This window comes from Limulus polyphemus, unplaced genomic scaffold (genome assembly GCF_000517525.1).
Source record: "Limulus polyphemus unplaced genomic scaffold, Limulus_polyphemus-2.1.2 Scaffold24, whole genome shotgun sequence".
NCBI classification, from domain to species: Eukaryota; Metazoa; Arthropoda; class Merostomata; order Xiphosura; family Limulidae; genus Limulus; species Limulus polyphemus.
This window is the reverse complement of record NW_013665634.1, coordinates 1,220,107-1,240,825: the sequence shown is the minus strand read 5'-3', so window position 1 is coordinate 1,240,825 and position 20,719 is coordinate 1,220,107. Positions and strand designations below refer to the sequence as shown.

Below are 20,719 nucleotides of genomic sequence, written 5' to 3'. Positions count from 1 at the left end.
CAATAGGCTTTGCATTCTGACCACACTAACCGCCATAAAAAAAATCTATATCAAATGCCTGAAAAAAGTTAATGTTTGCTAGCATTTTTTTTTGGGGGGGGGGGGGAGAATTTAAAAATAAAGTTCCAGGTGAGGAATTGAAAAATAAACTTCCAGGTTTAAGTTCATTTTATAATATCAGGTTATTATGCTTCGATTTCATAAGCGAAAATGAATTCGTGAGTCTGTAAATATAATGTCTTTGTCTTTCAGAAATTACACAAAGGCAACTGTAATATTGCATTTTTATGAGTTTAATGTTTTAGCTGTGGTGCCAATTTATATTTCACATATGATTAACTAAATAAAGTATTGAACAAAATATATTATGAAAAGCACACACACACACATATATGTATTTTTCTAGCACTCTCTTTTCCAAACTTGCCTATGTTTGAGAAATATTTAACTGGCTGAAATGTTTATTGTGTACATATATATATGTGAATTGTGCATACAAAGCTGCAGTTGGTCAATGAGCTGATTGCAGATCTAAAGTATCATGCTATCAACATCGATATTTGACCCCAAAATATCTAATTATTTGAGATATAGTGATTTTACTTTGGTTCTTTCTGTGGAGGGCCTGGCATGGCATGATGGTTAGGGCACTCGACTCGCAACTTGCGGGTCGTGGGCTCGAATACCGTCACTGAACATGCCCGCTCTTTCAGCCGAAGGAACGTTATAATCTGACGGTCAGTTCTACTATTCGTTAACAAAAAGTAGCTCAAGAGTTGGCGCAGGGTGTTGTTGATTACCAACCAAAATTAGGAACGGATAACGCAGACAGCGGGCCCAGCATGGCCAGGTGGTCAGGGCGCTCGCTTCGCAAGCTGAGGGTCGAGGGTTCGAATCCCCGTCACACCAAACATGCTCGCCCTTTCAGCCGTGGGGCGTTATAACGTGACGGTCACTCCCACTATTCGTTGGTAATAAAAGTAGCCCAAGAGTTGGCGGTGGGTGGTGATGACTAGCTGCCTTCCATCTAGTCTTACACTGCTAAATTAGAGACGGCTAGCGCAGATAGCCCTCGTGTAGCTTTGCGCGAAATTCAAAAACAAACAAACAAACACAGATATCTTTCGAGTTGCTTTGCTCGAAATTCACCAAAGAAACGGAGAAACAAACAAATCTTTCTCTGGTTAACAAGTGGGCAATCAGAAATACAACAATGAACGTTTTCGACATGAACTTCTACTCTTAAGCATGAAACGTTTAACAAAGAAGAGAATATATTCACAATTGCCATTGGTATATCAGGCGCTGTATTGTTTATGTGGAGACGGGATATTATTCGTGCTCGATTCATTACCGAACATGCTGCTTTCTAAAAAATTCTCACAAATTGTTGTTGTATTTAGAAATATTTATTTGTCACTAAACAAGATGATTGGTTCTTGTTAATATGTATATATAGGGTAGTTTAGTTAAATAAGTTATTTTAAATAATTAGGGTAAACAAAACTCGCTCTAAGTAAGACTGAAATTGTTTCATCATACTTATTTACTTATTTGTTGTAAAGAGAACGAATTTATCTTTCACAAATAACTTGTAGGACTTTAGCAAAATTCGATAGTTTATTTGTTAGTAGTTAAGCACAAAGCTGCACAATAGGCTATCTGTGCTGAGCCCACTATGGTTATCGAAACCAGGTTTTTAACATTTTAAGCTGTCAACTAATCTCAACCGACTCAACTAATGAGTTAAAGACTGTATTTATCCTGGTGAGCTATTATGGATTATTTTACATTGTATAATTCTCCTTTATTTTTTATTGCTCGTATATGTAGCCTTCTTGTTTTAAGAGTATTTTTATGTTCGTTTAAGCGTGAAAAGAATGGTAATTGTTCTGTAAAAGTGCCAAGTATATGTTTGTTATATTACATGGTAAAGCTAACAGCTCGATTAAGATGTTTTTAAAGTCTTATGTTGTTTGTATATTTCATAAATTGTGTTTGTTTATAATATTCGTACAAAACTACACAAGGGCTATCTGAGCATAGCTGTCCTTAATCTTGAATTGATAGACTATAAAGAAGGCAACTAGTCAGCATTAAGATGTTTTTAAAGTCTTATATTGTTTTTATAGGGAAGGCAGCTAGTCAACATTAAGATGTTTTTAAAGTCTTATATTGTTTTTATAGGGAAGGCAGCTAGTCAACATTAAGATGTTTTTAAAGTCTTATGTTGTTTGTATAGGGAAGGCAGTTAGTCAACATTAAGATGCTTTTAACGTCTTATGTTGTTTGTATAGGGAAGGCAGCTAGTCAACATTAAGATGTTTTTAACGTCTTACGTTGTTTTTATAGGGAATGCAGCCAGTCAACATTAAGATGTTTTTAAAGTCTTAAATTGTTTGTATAGGGAAGGCATCCAGTCAACATTACTTTCCGTCAATTTTTGGTGTCTACATTTATTTGATCAATGTTTGATTGTCACTCTAATAGCACACCCACTGCCCGTTAGGTATTTTGTAAACGTATCCCTTCTTTCAAGTGACACTGGCATATCATAAACTAGAAGCATTAAAATTTGTAGTGTTTGTTTTAGACACAAACCTATACGCATAGAATAGATCAAGGATATCCTCAAGGCTAAAACCTTGTACCCAGTAAAGTTATTTGTGTTTTCATTTCATTATCTGCGAAAATGGGAAAATATGACATTACCTACGAAAAAGTAACCATTTTACGAATTTTTTAAACATTGGAGTAAAAGACACACGCACCTCAAAACAGAACCACTTTTATAGTCGCTTTAAATGCTTTAATATCTCAAATTACAATTGCTACGACAGTTGGAGAATGCTTCTGGTTCAGTGTGTAATATTTCACACTATTTCCATGCTTGTTTATTTCAGAGGTAAGCTTGAAGGCTTATATGGCTAAAAATCGGTGTTCGATATCCACTATGAGTAGAGCGAAGATAGTCCGTTTCGTAGAGTTACGCTTGACAACCAACATCTTTGTTGATGACAGACAGATCTAGCAGATTTTGAAATATCTATAAATTAGCAACATAAGAAATGAATTTATAAAAATCTATTCAAATAAGTAAATCTCGTACTCTTAAACGATTAATATTATAACTGTACAATATAAGGCTGCTCACAAACATTTCCAACAACTGATATAACGTAAGATGATGCAACAGACATACTCAAGAATAATTATTGATTTGTTATTGTTGTTGTTGTTTTTGGGGGGATAGAAGAAAACTTTGTTGTTTGCTTATACATATATGTGTGTGTGTGTATTTAAACTACGTATTAGTCAGTCTAGAGAATACAATTAAACAACACTATTGTATATTTTAGCATAAAGACACATAGTGGACTATCTATACTCTTTCCACCGTGGGGAACATAATTCCGGATGCTCATTTTATAAGCCCTTAAACTGAACGCTGAATCATCGGAGGACGAAACATCATAGAATCATTGATTACGTGGCTCAAGCAAATGAAAAGTTCAAAGTCCATATTATCTAATTACGAATGAGTGGCTAGAAATACATTATTATTCTTGTTATAATATTTCACCATAGGTTTCATACAAACAATCTTCAAGCTTGATTAGCATTGTCGTTATAAATCATGCATTTTAGAAACTGTCGTAGTTGACAGATAAGGTGGAATATTGCGTTGACTGAACAACAAAATAATGTGCAGTATTGGAAATAATTATGGAAACGGTGAATGAAATGGGTATAAAATGTCATGCGAAAAAAATTATATTAGAGAAAAAACACTTATTGATAGTTCACACTGTGCTTGACTGTCATCTAACCAATAATACAATGTCACAGCATAATGTCTACAAAAGTACAGGCAGTCATACTATTCCCAACAGTAGTGTGGTGAATGCACTCATGGCTCCCAGGACCGAAATTCCACATGACAAACGTGTTGAAATCAACATTTTGGTTGGTAAAGGTCACTCTTTGCAACAGACTAAGGAGAAATTTGATGTTCCAGTAGATGTGTGGAAACTGAAGAGAGTACATAAAACTAGTAATGATGATAATAGAAGCAGTCGGAGTATAAAACCCCACAATATTCAAAAGTGGTATTGAATAACACCGGGTACGCTCTTTATGTGATACACGACAATCTAGTAATGATGTTGTCAATTATCTGGCTATATGTACGCGTTTGAATGCTACCTTCAGAACAATAAGTTACGTATTAATTCAAAATCTCTTTAGAACAAGGTGTATGGGTGTTTAAAGTAAAAATAAAATACCAATGCAATCCAAGGCTTATTCACTATTATTTTGTATCCTGCTCTTTGTTTATTATGCCTCTGTGTTCATCATACGTACGTTTCAATAATTATTTTCAATACTGTATATATCGTACTACACTTTCATTTAAAGAGCTCAACTTATGGCGCAACCTGACAAGAGTAACACCAGATTTCATCAACTTATGGCGCAACTTGACAAGAGTAACATCAGATTTCGTCAACTTATGGCGTAACCTGACAAGAGTAACATCAGATTTCATTAACTATTATGCGTAACCTGACAAGAGTAACATCAAATTTTATTAACTATTATGGCACAACCTGACAAGAGTAACATCAGATTTCATCAACTATTATGCGTAGCCTGACAAGAGTAACATCAGATTTCATTAACTATTATGGCACAACCTGACAAGAGTAACATCAGATTTTATCAACTTATGGCGCAACCTGACAAGAGTAACATCAAATTTCATCAACTTATGGTGCTTTTCAGAAAAGCGGGTGTTCATTTCTTTTTTTAGAAATTGCCAATCATCTTAACGTTAAAGTAATAATCGCTTAGTCATTTTGTAAACGAATTCTTTATGATGACCTTTCCTGTCTTTCTGCTAATCCGAATTTAGTCGTGCTTCTCGAGTAAACAACATTTTCAGAAGCAGCTCTTATTATACCATAAAAATAAATTAGAAGTCGTGTGCTGCTGTCAGTAACTACATGACTCTGCATAAAGAATTAATTTATAATGTAAATGAAAGGCAACTTCAAACTGTTAGGCTAAATATAAAGCTTCATGCGTTACACTTCGTTTACAGTGATGTTTATCTCCAGTTGTACAAGGTTAAAATCAAATGTTACACAAAAAATAGTTTCATTTTGGTGAGTAGAAGGGAACTCAAAAATCGTACATATGATATACGGTAGTTTTTTAACCATATAAATTTTATAGTATAGATAGATAAAGCAGGTGTTCAATTGGCTTCACTTTTGTTTCTATGATGTTTATGATTTATGCACCCTAGTAAAACACTAAGCGGTAAGTCTGGAGGCTTATAAGGCTAAAAATTAGGTTTCGATACCCGTGGTTGGAACAGCACAAATAAGCCATTGTGCAGCTTTGCGCTTAACAACAAACAAAAGCAACACTAATCTAGAATATGAGGTAACTGTAGTACTGTTTCTAATTTAACACATCCCTCAGGAGCCAATGGTTGTCTTTACACTAAAATTTGTTGAATACTAAAACTAAGATCAATCCGGAAACTCCCAAAGAGGGTGGTTTTGGACGTATCTTTCTGAGACAATTTCGAGACAAGTTTTCGTTTGTTAATTGATAAATTTTTAAGTGAAATACAGGATACCCAAATCCCCATACTAGCTAGTATTAAGGTTTACCCGCTGGGAGTGAATTCAGTATATATCAATAGCATTTGCTATAATTATGATTCTATTTCTTCCCGGCTTTGTCATTCATTAAATTCATGAAAATATAATCGGGTTTCATGAAGTACAACTAAGTACTAAGGATTGTGCACAATCTACGGCATCAGTTTGCATACCCAGTCACTTTGCACTAAATCATCCTTGTAGTCTGTGCTTTTTTCTGTGTTAAAATCCCTGATCTCCTTCTTACAATTTAGTTAATGTGTGATGATTTGCATGAGCAGATAGCACCTGAAGTTGGGAGGGTATCATACAGGCCTTCCCGAAGCGAAGTAATCCTAATCCACGACTACGAAATCATGTAATGAACGGAATGTTAACTTTTGAATAACTGCGTGAGTCCGGCACTGAAAAACAGGTTCCTCCATAACTGCGTGAGTTCGGCACGGAAAAACAGACTCCTCCATGACCGGCGTAAACTCGAAACAGAAAAACAGGGGATCTTCCAAAACTGGAGTGAGTCTGGCGCAGAAAAACAAGCTCCTCTATGACCGGCGTAAGCTCGAAACTAAGAAACAGGATATTTAATGACGGGCGTGAGTCCAGCGCGGAAAAACAGGCTCCTCCATGACCAACGAAACAGTCCAAACCAACAGTAAAGAAACAATTCAAAACCTCATCAATCTGCAACAGCTAAAGTAGTAACCTTTCCTTGGAACTGTAAACAATTTAGTTCACATGGATTTAGATCGAGATGTAAGAGTTATCTTCGCAAGATATTCGAAAACGAAGATGGAAAGTGGAACGGAAGACCAACCAGTGGTATCCTGCATATGAAATATCCAACCTGAACGGCGCATTGTGCTCACGTGAACTAAGTGGCCAGGTCAAGAACCTCTAGAATTCGGATTTCAAATCCATATTTTTAAAATAATGACCAGAAGAAAGGCAGTTGGCAAGAGGCACTCACTGCCACTCTTTAAACCAAATAATGGAACTGACTGCCACTTGTATAACACACCCACAGCTGGAAATGTGGAGCGTGCTCAGCAGCATCACGTGTCGAACCCTGGACTCCCCGATCCGTAGCTCGACATAATCAAGACTATCGTAACGAGATATGTGCATATTTACGTGCCTTCAAAAGTTCGAATAATTTATTATCATCTTAATTATCTGTAATACAAGATTTCCAAAATGGTGCAGAAACATATCGCTAAAGCATTTCTAAGAAATTTACGGTGGGTTACAAGTTATAGCTATAATGGCGAGGTCAACTCTCTAGGAGTAGAAAAAAATGCCGTGTCATGAGAAATTACCGTCTTTGTACGGACGAGATGACATTAAGATAAGGTTCGATCAAGGCAAATCATCCAGCCGTAAGCCCAACTCAACATGCCAGTTGATGGCCCGGCATGGCCAGGTAGCTAGGGCGCTTGACTCGCAAGCTGAGGGTCGCGGGTTCGAATCCTCGTCCCACTGAATAAGCTCGCCCTTTTTAGCCGTGGGGCGTTATAATGTACGGTCAATCCCATTATTCGTTGGTAAAAGAGTAGCCCAAGAGTTGACTATGGGTGGTGATAACTAGCTGCCTTCCCTCTAGTCTTTCACTGGTAAATTAGGGATGGCTAGCGCAGATAGCCCTCGTGTAGCTTTGCGCGAAATTCAAACCAATCCTCCGTGATAATCGAGTACAAGTAAGAAATCATATTAAACTATTTGCAGATACTTTCCAAAGACTTTCGTAATTTTGGGTTGTTCAAATGAGCTCTCGGAAATAGCTGTCTGCCTGGTTTATGGATTATGAAAAGCATATAAAAGGGGGGGGGGGTGACAACACTGATAGATGTGTATTGCGGAAAACCCTCCCTGTAGTGGAAATTACGCTAGCTTAGAATACCTTCGGACTGTATATATTGTTATCATATATCGTAAACCCTACGGTACTTTAGAATACCTTCGGACTGTATATATTGTTATCATATATCGTAAACCCTACGGTACTTTAGAATACCTTCGGACTGTATAAATTGTTATCATATATCGTAAACCCTACGGTACTTTAGAATACCTTCGGACTGTATATATTGTTATCATATATCGTAAACCCTACGGTACTTTAGAATACCTTCGGACTGTATATATTGTTATCATATATCGTAAACCTTACGGTAGCTTAGAATACCTTTGTGTGATTCGCAAAAGTCATTCAAGTAAATGAATGCAAAATATAATGTGGCAATGTAATATATAATACAACCGGATAAATTACTTTACAATACATTGAGACTAATGTAGGTATTATCCTGGAAGACCATTTGGTGATAATCAAATAATTTAAGATGTAGATTCGATGAGAAAAGTAATTTCATCCGATTATTAAAAAAATCTAATTTTACAATTGGATGACGTTATGTTCAGACGTCATTAAGATTCACAATAAAGTGAGAATATATTAACGTCAATCAGAGTTTTCTATTGTCTTTATTAGGTTTGTTAGTTTTTATACTATACGATATTTTGAGCTCAATTAAATCATTTAAAAATATTTTGAAAGGTTAAATGTCTTTATGCTGAAGACAACTGGCAAGCCCTCGAAAAGCTAAGTTTAGTTGGTGTGCTTTTTTCAATATTGATAGGATAGATAGTTTCGGGGAAATAACACAATGCACTTTCGAGTGTATGTGCTATTTTATGTTATTTTTTGCAAATACTGAATGCTTCAGTTAAATATATGCAATACACCACAGAATTCGTACACATTCAAAAGGTTTTGAACAATTTTTAAAAATCACTTACAAACATACATGCATATATTTTTTCATATTACTGTTGTAAACTTATTTTGAAAGATAATGTCTCCACATGATTTTGAATATTTTTTTACCAAAACCTTTTGCTTATTAGTACACAATTAGGCAAAGGTTCGCCCTTTTATAGAGCTCTAAATGTCGAAGCTGGCGAGCTAGGCTCGAATCCGTGCGACACCCAAAATAATTCTCAGCGCTTTAAACTAAGCAATGCGTTATAAGAGTTGTAGTCAATCCTTTAGCGTTGATGGTTGGTGGTAGGGTACTGTTGATTGGCTGCTTTCCCTCTGGTCAGTTGTTTATAATTAGGGTTAGTAGAGGTGACCTTACTAGAAAAATAAATACTAGTATAAAAAACGTATACCTTTATAAGAAAACATATTTTTATTCACAACGTTTTATCTCCATATTTTAAACTTAATTTTCAATCATACATTTCCATACTTCTACTCTAGTGTATTCAAACGGTATGAAGCTTACTTCAAAAGTATGATTTACATACACAGTTTTTGAAACTAATCAGAAGTTTTTCTTTTATTTTTAAACAGTTTGTGAACAAATTTTTAACTAATAATTCCACAGAAGACGTAATTAATAGGAAATATTTAACTGATTTAGAGAAATATTAGATCATATCAAACAGCTTAACCAGAAGTATGAATTAACCTCTCAGTGGCTCAGTGGTAAGTCTAAAGGCTTCTAACGCTAAAAACCAGGTCTCGATACCCGTGGCCAGGCACAGCACAAATAGCAAGCACAATTGTGTAGCTTTGCACATAAAACAAACAATCTGCTACGCTACGTTACATCCAAATAACAAAAAAGTAACTTAAAATAAAAGAAATAACTGTTTTTCTTAGAAGAGCTTATCAGTTTACAGATGCAGTGATTTTAAAAAGTGTTTGGACATTTTATGAATACATAAGTAAATAAGGTGTACCTTAAGTTGCTCAGTGTTCCAACAATGGTAGGGGATCTTTATATTAAGCTTTGATTAGTATAAAAGTCGATGATTATTAATTAATTTGAAGAAAAAAACACATAACATACGGAATAGCTGTATGGATGAGTGTTACTTTAATATTCAAAGTATTATAAAAATGTTAGCAACGAGTATTTATGCATAAAAGATGAAAGTGATGTTTTTAATTTTGACCGCTAGGTGACGTTTAGTCGGGGGCACATAAATCCCAAACTAATTTCACTAGAAAAACTAGAACTTGTTTATAAACGTACATTATTGAATTCCAAAGTTCCCCTTAACGAAAGAGAATGTAGAAAAAATGAAATTATCGCAAATAAAAGAAACTGTTAGTATTATAAGACCTTTAATTTATCGCTGATCCATCGTGGAATAACATATTTAAAAAAAATTATATTTAGTTAACTGAAGTTGTGGATGAATTTGTCTTATATATATATATATATGTATGTGTGTGTGTGTGTAGATAGATAAATAAACAGATTGTTTATTTTGTTGTTAAGCCCAAAGCTACAGGATGGGCTATCTTTGTTCTTCTCACCACGGGTATCGAAACTCTGTTTTTAGCGTTATAAACCTTCAGACTTACCACTGAACCGATTGGGGCAGATAGAGAGATAGATAGACACACACATATGTACATACAACTGAAGATACCTACAAGCTATAATTATTCAATAGTGTAAAAAATCTAGAAATAACTAATGGTTTTCTTATTTACCTATTTTTTTTATCTTTCGAAAGACAAACTTATCAGGAAATTGGAGATTTAATCTCTCAGTTCTCGAAACTAAATAATTAACCTAAAATTATGGCAGAACATAAAATCATGTAGTATGTGTCACATAGATATTAATATTTTATGTGACCAAATTTACGAACTAAAGCTACTTTCACGCGCATAATGTACGGGAAAATCTAATTACGTTTTAAATTTCGTTAGTTTTTATATATGCAATCATAAATCTTGAGTGAAAGTACTGATGTAGAGAATATCAATTTTCGACACTTCGTTGAATATCTATCATCATTGGAGACAAATTTGGGTTAAGATTTTGTTTAGATAAATAAAATATATGACGATACAAGATACATGGACCAGATTTGATAATATTTTTTTACACGTATTTTTGTTATACGGGTTCATATATTAAAAATAAATTAACTGAGTATGTAAATGAATATGAAACAATTACGAATGAATTAAAGAATTCGAAATTTTTGAGATGTGGTTGTTTTAGAGCAAAGCTACGTAATGGGCTATATGCACTCAGTACACTCCGGGAAAATCGAACCCTGGATTTTAGATCTATAAGTCCACAAGTTCAAAGTTGACCCACCAGAGGAAATATTGAATTCCAATATTTTAGATAATAGCCTCCTAGGAAAGGTTGGGGGGGGGGGCTTGTTCTGCTTACTACACAGCATTCGTTCCATTAAGTTCTAGTAGATTTTGTTTTCAAGAATATTTAAAATATTTGTAGAAAGTAATCATCTATCGAACGCATGCTACCCGCATGTTCTAATGCTGCTTGATATCAGCAGGACAATTTGTTGAGGATGCTCACCTAAAGCTATGCGAAGGTTGTCTGTGCTAGCCGTCCATAAATCTGAACTGGTAGAATAGAGGAAAGTAAGCTAGTCAACAACACCAACCGCCAACTATTGAGCAGCTCATATCGAGTAGTGGAATTTGACTATTGCTCTTACAAATCACCTACGCCCCAAAGTGTGGAGCGTGCTTTGCTGCAATGGGACACTAATCATTACGCCACGCTCGGCCCCAGCAAGACGGTGATTTCTATTCTTTCAACAATGGTTTCCATACTTTCTGCCCAAAACAAGATATGGTGTTAATAATACTGGGTCGTTTTTAGTCTTACGGCGCTGCAACATATTGATATATATATATATTTCTATGCTGACGGTATAAGACATTTTATGTAGTCATTTAACGAGCGTATATTGTGTGATAACCCCTGTTAATCAAGATAATTTCCACTCCAACACGAAACAGAGTGAAAACACAGTCCGTAGTTTATATATATATATGAACTTTTTTGACCTACATTTAGCATAACTAAGTTTAAAACACGAAAACACGCACGAATAATGTTTTTTTTTATTGTTTTTTTGAAATAATAGAAGTTACACCAGCTCTTCTTCCAAGTAATATTTAGTTTGGAATAGCGTACAGCTTAATCTAAGCTCGATCAGCCCACTAAATGGAACAGCTGTGAGTCATGTAACAGGCGTTCAGGACCACCTGCATCTCTGGCGGTTGCGCTGTTTCAACGTGGCAAATAGTCTCAGGTTTCTGAACTAATAAGAGAACTAAGCAAAAATAGTTAGGGTTAAGAGGAAGTTAAAGACATTGAGAAATCTACAGAGTGCTTAAAATTAGTTCTTATTGAAGTAACCAAAAAGAAAAATAGGAAGTTAAAGACACTGAGAAATCTACAGAGTGCTTAAAATTAGTACTTATTGAAGTAACCCAAAAGAAAAAAGGAAGTTAAAGACACTGAGAAATCTACAGAGTGCTTAAAATTAGTACTTATGGAAATAACCAAAAGGAAGAAAGGCGAAGTTAAAGACACTGAGAAATCTACAGATTGTTTAAAATTCGTTCTTATGGAAATAACCACACAAGAAAAAGGGGACGTTAAAGACACTGAGAAATCTACAAACTGTTTAAAATTCGTTCTTATCGAAATAACCCAAAAGAAATAGTGTGTAACGAAGACAAATTAAAGATATGTACATATATATATACATCATCAGATATCATTTAAAAGCTAAAATCCTCATAAAGATATATATATATATACATCATCAGATATCATTTAAAAGCTAAAATCCTCATAAAGATATATATATATATATACATCATCAGATATCATTTAAAAGCTAAAATTCTCACGAGTTCTCTGAATTTGTCAGTATCTTTCATAATATATTTGTTTATTTGTTACATAACAAAAATTAATCTCTCCGACCACCTTCTTGTATGTATATAAATATATATAGAGAGACATTTGACATTTTGTCTATCTACCTACCTGTCAAAATGCCACTTTTCAATATCTATCTATGTCACTACATTCTGCCTCGTTACTCTTTCTGTCTTTTTATATGTGTGTTTTTATATGTTTATTTTGTCTTTATTTATGTTTTAGTATTTTGATCTTTGGGTCTCTATCTATTATATGTATCTCTGTTTTATGCCTCTATTTTTCTTTTTTTTTCTCTCTCTCTTTTAAATTTTTATTCTGGTAAAAGAAAATTCAAACAAGAACCATCAATCTAGAAGGGATTATTTTCATAGTTTTTGCCAGTATAACATCAATCTTAAAATCGCAACTTTCATGATGATAAAGAACTTTGGTCGTTATACTTACTTACGAGGGTTTTGAAATTTTAACTTGCAGTCAACCCGAGTTTGGGTTAAATATTACGTTACCGGTATGGTGTGCCGAATCCAGCCAACCCGAGATTAGGTTATATATTATGTTACCAGTATGTGTGTCGAATCCAGCCATCCCGAGGTTATGTTATATTTTATGTTACCGGTATGTGTGCCGAATCTAGCCAATCTTGTTAGCTTATTTTCTTTCTGTGAGATTTTATCATGTTTTACTGGACGGAAGAAAACGAAACAAAAATGATTACATCACAAATTGCAGCGTGTAAACGTTCATGAGTTAGATTGTTAGAGCGAAATTCCATATGATAACTTACATCATCATCTAATAACATCTGATTCATGTATATTACAAATTACTCTTCATCTTTATACTTTGTTAAGAGCATTTGAATCAGTTTGTCGGCTATTGACCTTTGACCTTTATATGATTGATACACATCATCCAGAAATAATTGTCACGTATTTTAACTTGTGACCACTGAAAAACACATACTTCTGATTCGTTTCGTGGTGGCAAACAGTGATAGTAATCTGTCAGATTGTTGTAATTGAAATGTTGCAGACGGCAGGGGGTCTGCTCTTCTGCTAGAAAAAGACTAAGCACAAGGTTTCGCCAGTCTTTTCTAGAGACATTTTTCTCTGGGTAACTAACAAAAGAAGGCGTTTTTGTTTGTTTGTTTTTTTCATTCTTGATGAATAAGTTTTATGAGTGAAAAACATTAGTATAGGAACAATTAATTTCAGGTACGATACTTTATTTACCGATGGACAGAGAACATGAAAATCCACTATAGTTGTTTTGACCACAAAAATAAATTAGTAGGTCACTTTCTAAGGTTGATGTTCATATTGCCACGAATAAAATATAAACTAGTAGACCACTTTCTAAGGCTGATGTTCATAATGCCATGAATAAAATATAAGCTAGTAGGTCACTTTCTAAGGTTCATGTTTATATTACCATGAATGAAATATAAACTAGTAGGTCACTTTCTAAGGCTGATGTTCATACTGCCATGAATAAAATATAAACTAGTAGACCACTTTGTAAGGCTGATGTTCATATTGCCATGAATAAAATATAAACTAGTAGGTCACTTTCTAAGGCTGATGTTCATACTGCCATGAATAAAATATAAACTAGTAGGTCACTTTGTAAGGCTGATGTTCATACTGCCATGAATAAAATATAAACTAGTAGACCACTTTCTAAAGCTAATGTTCATATTACCATGAATAAGATGCAAACTAGTAGGACACTTTCTAAGGCTGATGTTCATATTGCCATGAATAAGATGTAAACTAGTAGGTCACTTTGTAAGGCTGATGTTCATACTGCCATGAATAAGATGTAAACTAGTAGGTCACTTTGTAAGGTTGATGTTCATATTGCCATGAATAAAATATAAACTAGTAGACCACTTTCTGAAGCTGATGTTCATAATGCCATGAATAAAATATAAACAAGTAGACAACTTTCTAAGGCTGGTGTTCAAATTGCCATGAATAAAATATAAACTAGTAGGTCACTTTCTGAGGCTGATGTTCATATTATCATGAATAAGATGTAAGCTAGTAGACCACTTTCTAAGGCTGGTGTTCATAATGCCATGAATAAAATATAAACAAGTAGGTCACTTTCTAAGGCTGATGTTCATATTATCATGAATAAGATGTAAGCTAATAGACCACTTTCTAAAGCTGAGCTGTCATCGGACTCATAGTATTTTCTGCCATAAAAAAGTGGTCTAAAATAATATTTCGCTTCTTCAAAACAAAAACAAAACAAAATGGCAAAAGACCACTTAGAATAATATTGTGCACCCATCTTTGTCAGATTATTACAACAAATTAAATTTACAGGATGTATTAGTGTACAAAGGTAACAAGAGAAACACTGTATAAGCAGTAAAGTGAAGAGACTAAGATAAAATTTCAGAAAACTTAAAGCGATGATTTATTCGAGATCTTTTAACATAAAAATGTACAAACTATTGTAGGCTTCAATACTTGACTTAATTCAAGCATGTACCAAAACATGAATTAATTCTACTAGACATCTGAGTCAATTAATTATATTACCTAAACAATGTTACTACATTTCTCTGACACAGCATTGTTTTGTCTGATTCTATCAATTAATAATGTTACCTAAACAATGTTACTCCATCTCTCTGACACAGTATTGTTCTGTCTGTGACTGCGTTAGAGAATAAGTATTCTTAAAACTCACGAAATTCTTGGTGTTTCCTTTGGTAGCCGGAGGTAAGAACCTAAGTTCTCCTGTAATATAGGGTCACCTGTGTGTCTTAGCTGATGAATAGCTGAGAGATAGCGATATCTACTGAATATATATGTATTAACGAATCTATAGATTTTACGTAAACTTCAGTGTAGTGGATTTAGAATTTCACTACGTTTCTTTGAGCAAGGTATAGCCTGATTCTCCTTATCAAACGTGGTTTCTGCAAATCATTAGCATCACTTTTTTAAATGATAAAACTACGTTATAAATATTCTTCTGACTATAACATGGCCTTTATCGGTTTAAGTTTAGTTTATCAGCTGGTCGAACCATACTTTGTAAGTTTATCGACTAACCATACTATGTAAGTTCATCTGCTAACTATACTCTGTAAGTTTATCGGTTAACATACTGTTAAAGTTTATCAGCGAATCGTACTGTGTAAGTTTATCGATGAATCATACTGTGTAAGTTTATCGGCTAACTATACCGTGTAAGTTTCAAACTCCTCCAGCACTGATATGTTGAATGTTCTACTTATCAGTATGGAGTCAGACTTAGTCTGATAGGCCTCAGAAGTTTACACTGTAATTGTGCAATAGGTCAAGTTTAGTAAAGGTATAAGAGAAAGGCCTACCTACAATGTTATAGCGAACGGTTAACTCTTGCTCAACTGTCTTATGCTCAAATGGTATATTCTTGCACAAGTTTCTTAAAAATGTAGCCGGAAGGCCTGCCTACAGTGTTAGAAAGATTAGTGTATTCTTGCACAAGTTTCTTAAAAATGTACATACACCATTCTTTCTGACACTGTGGGAAGGCCTTCCAGTTACATTTTTAAGAAACTTCTGCAAGAATACACTATTCTTTCTAGCACTGTAGGCAAGCTTTCGTGATATTTTAAAGAAACTTGTACAAGATTACACTATTTGAATTAACACTGTAGGAAGGCCTTCTGGCTACATTTTTAAGAAACTTGTGCAAGAATACACTATTCTTTCTAACACTGTGGGAAGGCCGTCCGGTTACATATTAAAGAAACTTGTGCAAGATTACACTATTTTTTCTAACACTGTAGGAAGGTCTTCCGACTACATTTTTAAGAAACTTATGCAAGAATACACCATTCTTTCTATAACTGTAGGAAGGCCTTCCGGCCTTGCTCAATTTTCTTTTTTTAAGTATAACATGAATAACTTCCTGTAGTGTTAAAGAAACGATATTGTTGCTCGTGTTTGTAAAAAAATATAGGTGAAAGGTATTCTTACAGGGCTCAAAATATGACAGCCAACTAATTATTTCACTTAACAGTTATTTCTGAACCATTCAACGTCAGAATTAGTTAATATCTGTTTGTTTTACTCATGTTTTTTAGTGTGTAATATCTTTGTGTTGAAAAACGTAAATGTTTCCCAAGCAGTTTAGAATGATTTATATATATAAATTTATTTTTAATAATATCGACACTGCACTTTTAAAGAAACCTTAGCAAGACTTTTAGAGATTTACCTTATAAATTAATATATATATATGTGTGTGTGTGTGTGTGTTAGTGAACTAAATTAATGTATCTAACATTCTTGTCGCGATATGAAATGTGTTTTGCTGTGTAGACTATTGAAATAAGGTTGTAAGTGACTATAAGATTTGCCCTACGAAACCTACCAGTATTGTTAAGGCTAAAACTAAAAAAAGATGAATATTTTTTTCGATCAAATAAAAAAAAATCAATGTAAACTATCAAAACTGCGAAGACTAAAATTGTTTTGTTGTTTCTTTCATTTACTTTATTGTTTACGTTGTTCATTTGTTTAACCTAACTTCTTTGAAATATATACTTTTGTCGTGTTAAGAAGATTTGAAAATCGACTTTCAAAAATAAATTGTTAATAACTTTCAAACATTCAGTCTCAACATATAGCAGTGACACATGGAATCTATAAGTGCATGTTTAGCAAGAATAAATATTAATAGTACTTTTTAGTAGGCCATCAACAATATTACTTTGTTCAAAATATTTTTTCTTAATTGTTTTGATTGTGTTAATGTTAGAAACGATCCATAATTAATACATATTCAAACAATTGAAACTCACACGAAAAGTATCGTCTAAGATTAAGAACGATTAATACGTCAAATCGCTCCTGTTCAATTAAATAATTAAATAAGTTAGATTTTTTTTTCCTGTATGTACTTTCACTTCAAATATTTATTTGTTATTCACAGCTATGTAAATTCTATGCAAATTATAGCGTATATTTCGATAAAAATTGTTTTTCACTAAGTTTAGACTTCAATTATTATCATATCAGAACTTCTCAAACAAATAATTACCTAGAATTTAGAACGATTTTCTACGTTGATTGGACTTTATTTATTTATATTTTTGGAACTCTCTCTTCCAGCGGATAGTTTTCAAACAGAAGTGATTCTTCGAATTAATATTCGTTCCAAGAACTGTGAAAAATCACTCTGACGAAACGACATTGAAACAAACTTTTCTAGATAAATAAACAGGCTATCATAAGCATGAGAACTGTGAAAAATCACTCTGACGAAACAACATTGAAACAAACGTGGTATATACCAGTAAGAAAACCATACATTATTCCTCTCATACACAGATTGAAAGTTTAATATGCAGAAAAACTGTAAGTCGGACAGACTATGTCATCCATAACTCTATAGATAAATAACTATATGCGCAGCTATATGAACACACAATGTTTCATTATACTTCGTATTTATAATTACCTTCGTGTTTGTTTTTAAACACATTTAACGTGATAATTATTTAAGAAGAAGGATTTATAAGAATAAATTAGAAGAGTTTATATCTATATATTTAAATCCTGTGCGAAATACTGATTATTTTTTCAAGTCTGTACACTTAATACCTCGAGTGTGATGCTACGTATATCACATTATAACAAAAAATGTTTTAGGAAACTATTCTCTTGAAATTTATCCATATTATCATGATTTATGAGGTGATTATTGTATATATTCACGTAAAAAATAGTAAAAAATGAAAGAAATCGAAAGATTGAGGGATGAATGAATGAATGGGCGTGGTTAAAAAATACATTCGTTTTTACACCACTATATTCCGTTAAGCATAGGATTACAATGTATTTCTTATAAATAGGTCAGAGAAAAAATTAAACTAGTTACGCTGGTGAGATCTTCCCTTTCGTCTAACCTTTATCTCTGCATTATGCTTAGAGTATTATATTATAGTCGGTTATAATCATCCACGGTTAAACGGTTGCTTTTATTTTTTAGTGCTTGAGCTTCATATTAGAACTCGTATCAGTGTACTGTATTAACCTAGTGAACATACCAAATTATCTTCGAACTATGTAATTCCTCAGAATCAATCATGAGTTTGGAATTTCAGACCGCCCCCTCTTCTCTCCTCCCTCCCCAGAGACGAAGAACGAAGTACATTTCTCTGTTGGAAACTATACGCTCTTTTTTTATTGTTTAAAAAAAAAAATTCAATGCCGCATGGCTGCTCAAAAATGGAAGTCACGTGCTTCTGCACTATCTCTCATTTCCCACTACAAGTACAGGGCAAGCCTACCCATAGTCGGTGGTTGCTGCTGCATGCAGTATAGACTGTAGCGTGGATTTGTAATGGGTCATGAGAAAATGGGGTGGTGAGAGTGTTTCCTGACTGGAAGAAAGGCCTAGTTTATGTGCCATTACATCGAAACAGGCTAAATCATTCACTTTCGCTAGCCAGTAGAATTGGTTATTTGTTTTAATAGACTGTGTTTGTGCTAATTTTAACAGTCCTGGTAGTTGCATCAAGTATTAATAGTATTCGTTTCAGATTTTTAAGTGGGTGCGTAATCGTGACGTAACAGAGTAGAACCGTTGACAGATGTGTTCCTATACGGTACACGTATGTAATACTCTAAAGATATTATATACTCACAGTCGCATATAATGCACTGTAATACGTCTACTTAAATGCCTTAAGGATGTACATGTACAGCGGGAGGAAGAAGTAACAATATTTTATGAGTGATTGGCATGAAATGGCGTTTTCTGAGTAACATTGGCTAAAGTTTCGTATCCAAGAACATTCGGGAAGTATGTAAGTACGGCGATTCTTTTTTGTTTGTTTTTTGGTTCCAAATCTCTTTGTTAATAATGTAGAGGGAAGACAGCTAGTCAACACCGCCTACCGCCAATTCTTGGGCTACTCATTTATCAAATAATAGTGGGATTGATCGTGACTTTATAACGCTCCCACGGCTGAAGAGGCAAGCATGTTCGGCGATGGGGATTCGAACCCTTACTTCAGGATAACTGGATAAATCCTTTAACTCATTACCTAATATAACAGCTTTCGTCCAAGTCTTCAGACGTTAATATTATTAACTTGACGAAAGTGCTTACAGTAAAAGCTAAGGCATTTATCTAGTTATTTTGAAATAACTTATAATATATACAAATAGACGTAGAAGATCAAAACCATCAATTTTGACCAATTGTTAGACGCACGGCTTATATTGGATAACGTACCTGTTATAGTTTAATACGTATTTTACGTCACACAGCACCACTGAGTGACATGACACTTCCCACTAAGTGTGTTGTAGCATCTGATGCTATAGCGGCTAATACTTCCTTATTATAGCGTTTGAAATAACTTACTCAAAGTCAGTTACTTGCACGAGCATATACTGTACTTACAAAATACCAAACAACAGATACAGAGATACGCAATTTATGGTCTTAAACTTAAAATTATCTTTATAAACTGGTCAAAAATTGATCAATACTATGTAGTTTTGTAACATGGTACAGCCGAGAACATAATGCGTGACCAACCTGCACTAAGGAACTTCGGTTAAGAAAACATTGAAATTGATTTGCTTTCTTCTACAAGGTTTTTTTTTTATCAATTCGTGGACTGAATCGGATTCGTGTCGAATATCTTAGGTGAGAATTTTTAATCACCTCGTACTTATTAAACTTCTTTATTTGTAATATACAGCAAAAAAAGGTCCGTTTTTCAATTTATATTTTAGTTTTACTTTAAGCGTTAAATAAATGTATAAGGAAGGTACTTGGTAAACCGCTTTTATGTATGTTGTTATTTTTTAAATAATTGGTAAATTTATCATAAAACTATATCAGTGTAGGAAACTAAGTCATTAAATAGCGAAGGTTCTTTGTAATCAACACTTCAATATCATATTAAACAATATGTCTATCTTAATGAAAAACAATACGGAAGTCACATTATTATTTTTTATCTAATACAGTCCTTTATCATATAATGTTATATTAACTAGTTTTCTATTACAATAAAATTTTGAAAATGTATTTTGTGTGGAAATAGTTTACTTTCCTTGCAATATTTGTCTTACATGTGATTTCACTGTATAAACTATTTTGTCTACGATGATGTTTGTAAAATTAATTCAGTCTAGAAACAGTATATTGTTACGTCTTCGTTTGTTAATGAACTTTCCGTAACTTCAATATAAGTTTAACATGACAGCAAATGTACAACGTTTCGACAAGGGTTTGTTATCATCAGGTACAATGATGATGACAAAACCTTGT

The 20,719-nt window shown here is 33.7% G+C and overlaps 1 protein-coding gene across 3 annotated transcripts in view; it reads left to right on the top strand.

Annotated features, from left to right (window-relative positions):
* The window catches only part of LOC106458775, a 46,995-nt gene that overhangs the window by 6,096 nt on the left and 20,180 nt on the right, over positions 1-20,719 (top strand). Inside the window, exon 1 of one of the 3 annotated variants that reach the window (XM_013918326.2) lies at positions 18,756-19,238. The exons of 1 other annotated variant lie outside the window; for it this stretch is intronic. The gene's annotated coding sequence lies outside the window, so the exon portion shown is untranslated. Of the gene's footprint in view, positions 1-18,755; positions 19,239-19,938; positions 20,090-20,719 lie in introns of those variants that run through there. One more of the 3 variants, XM_022385341.1, reaches the window with a different exon arrangement.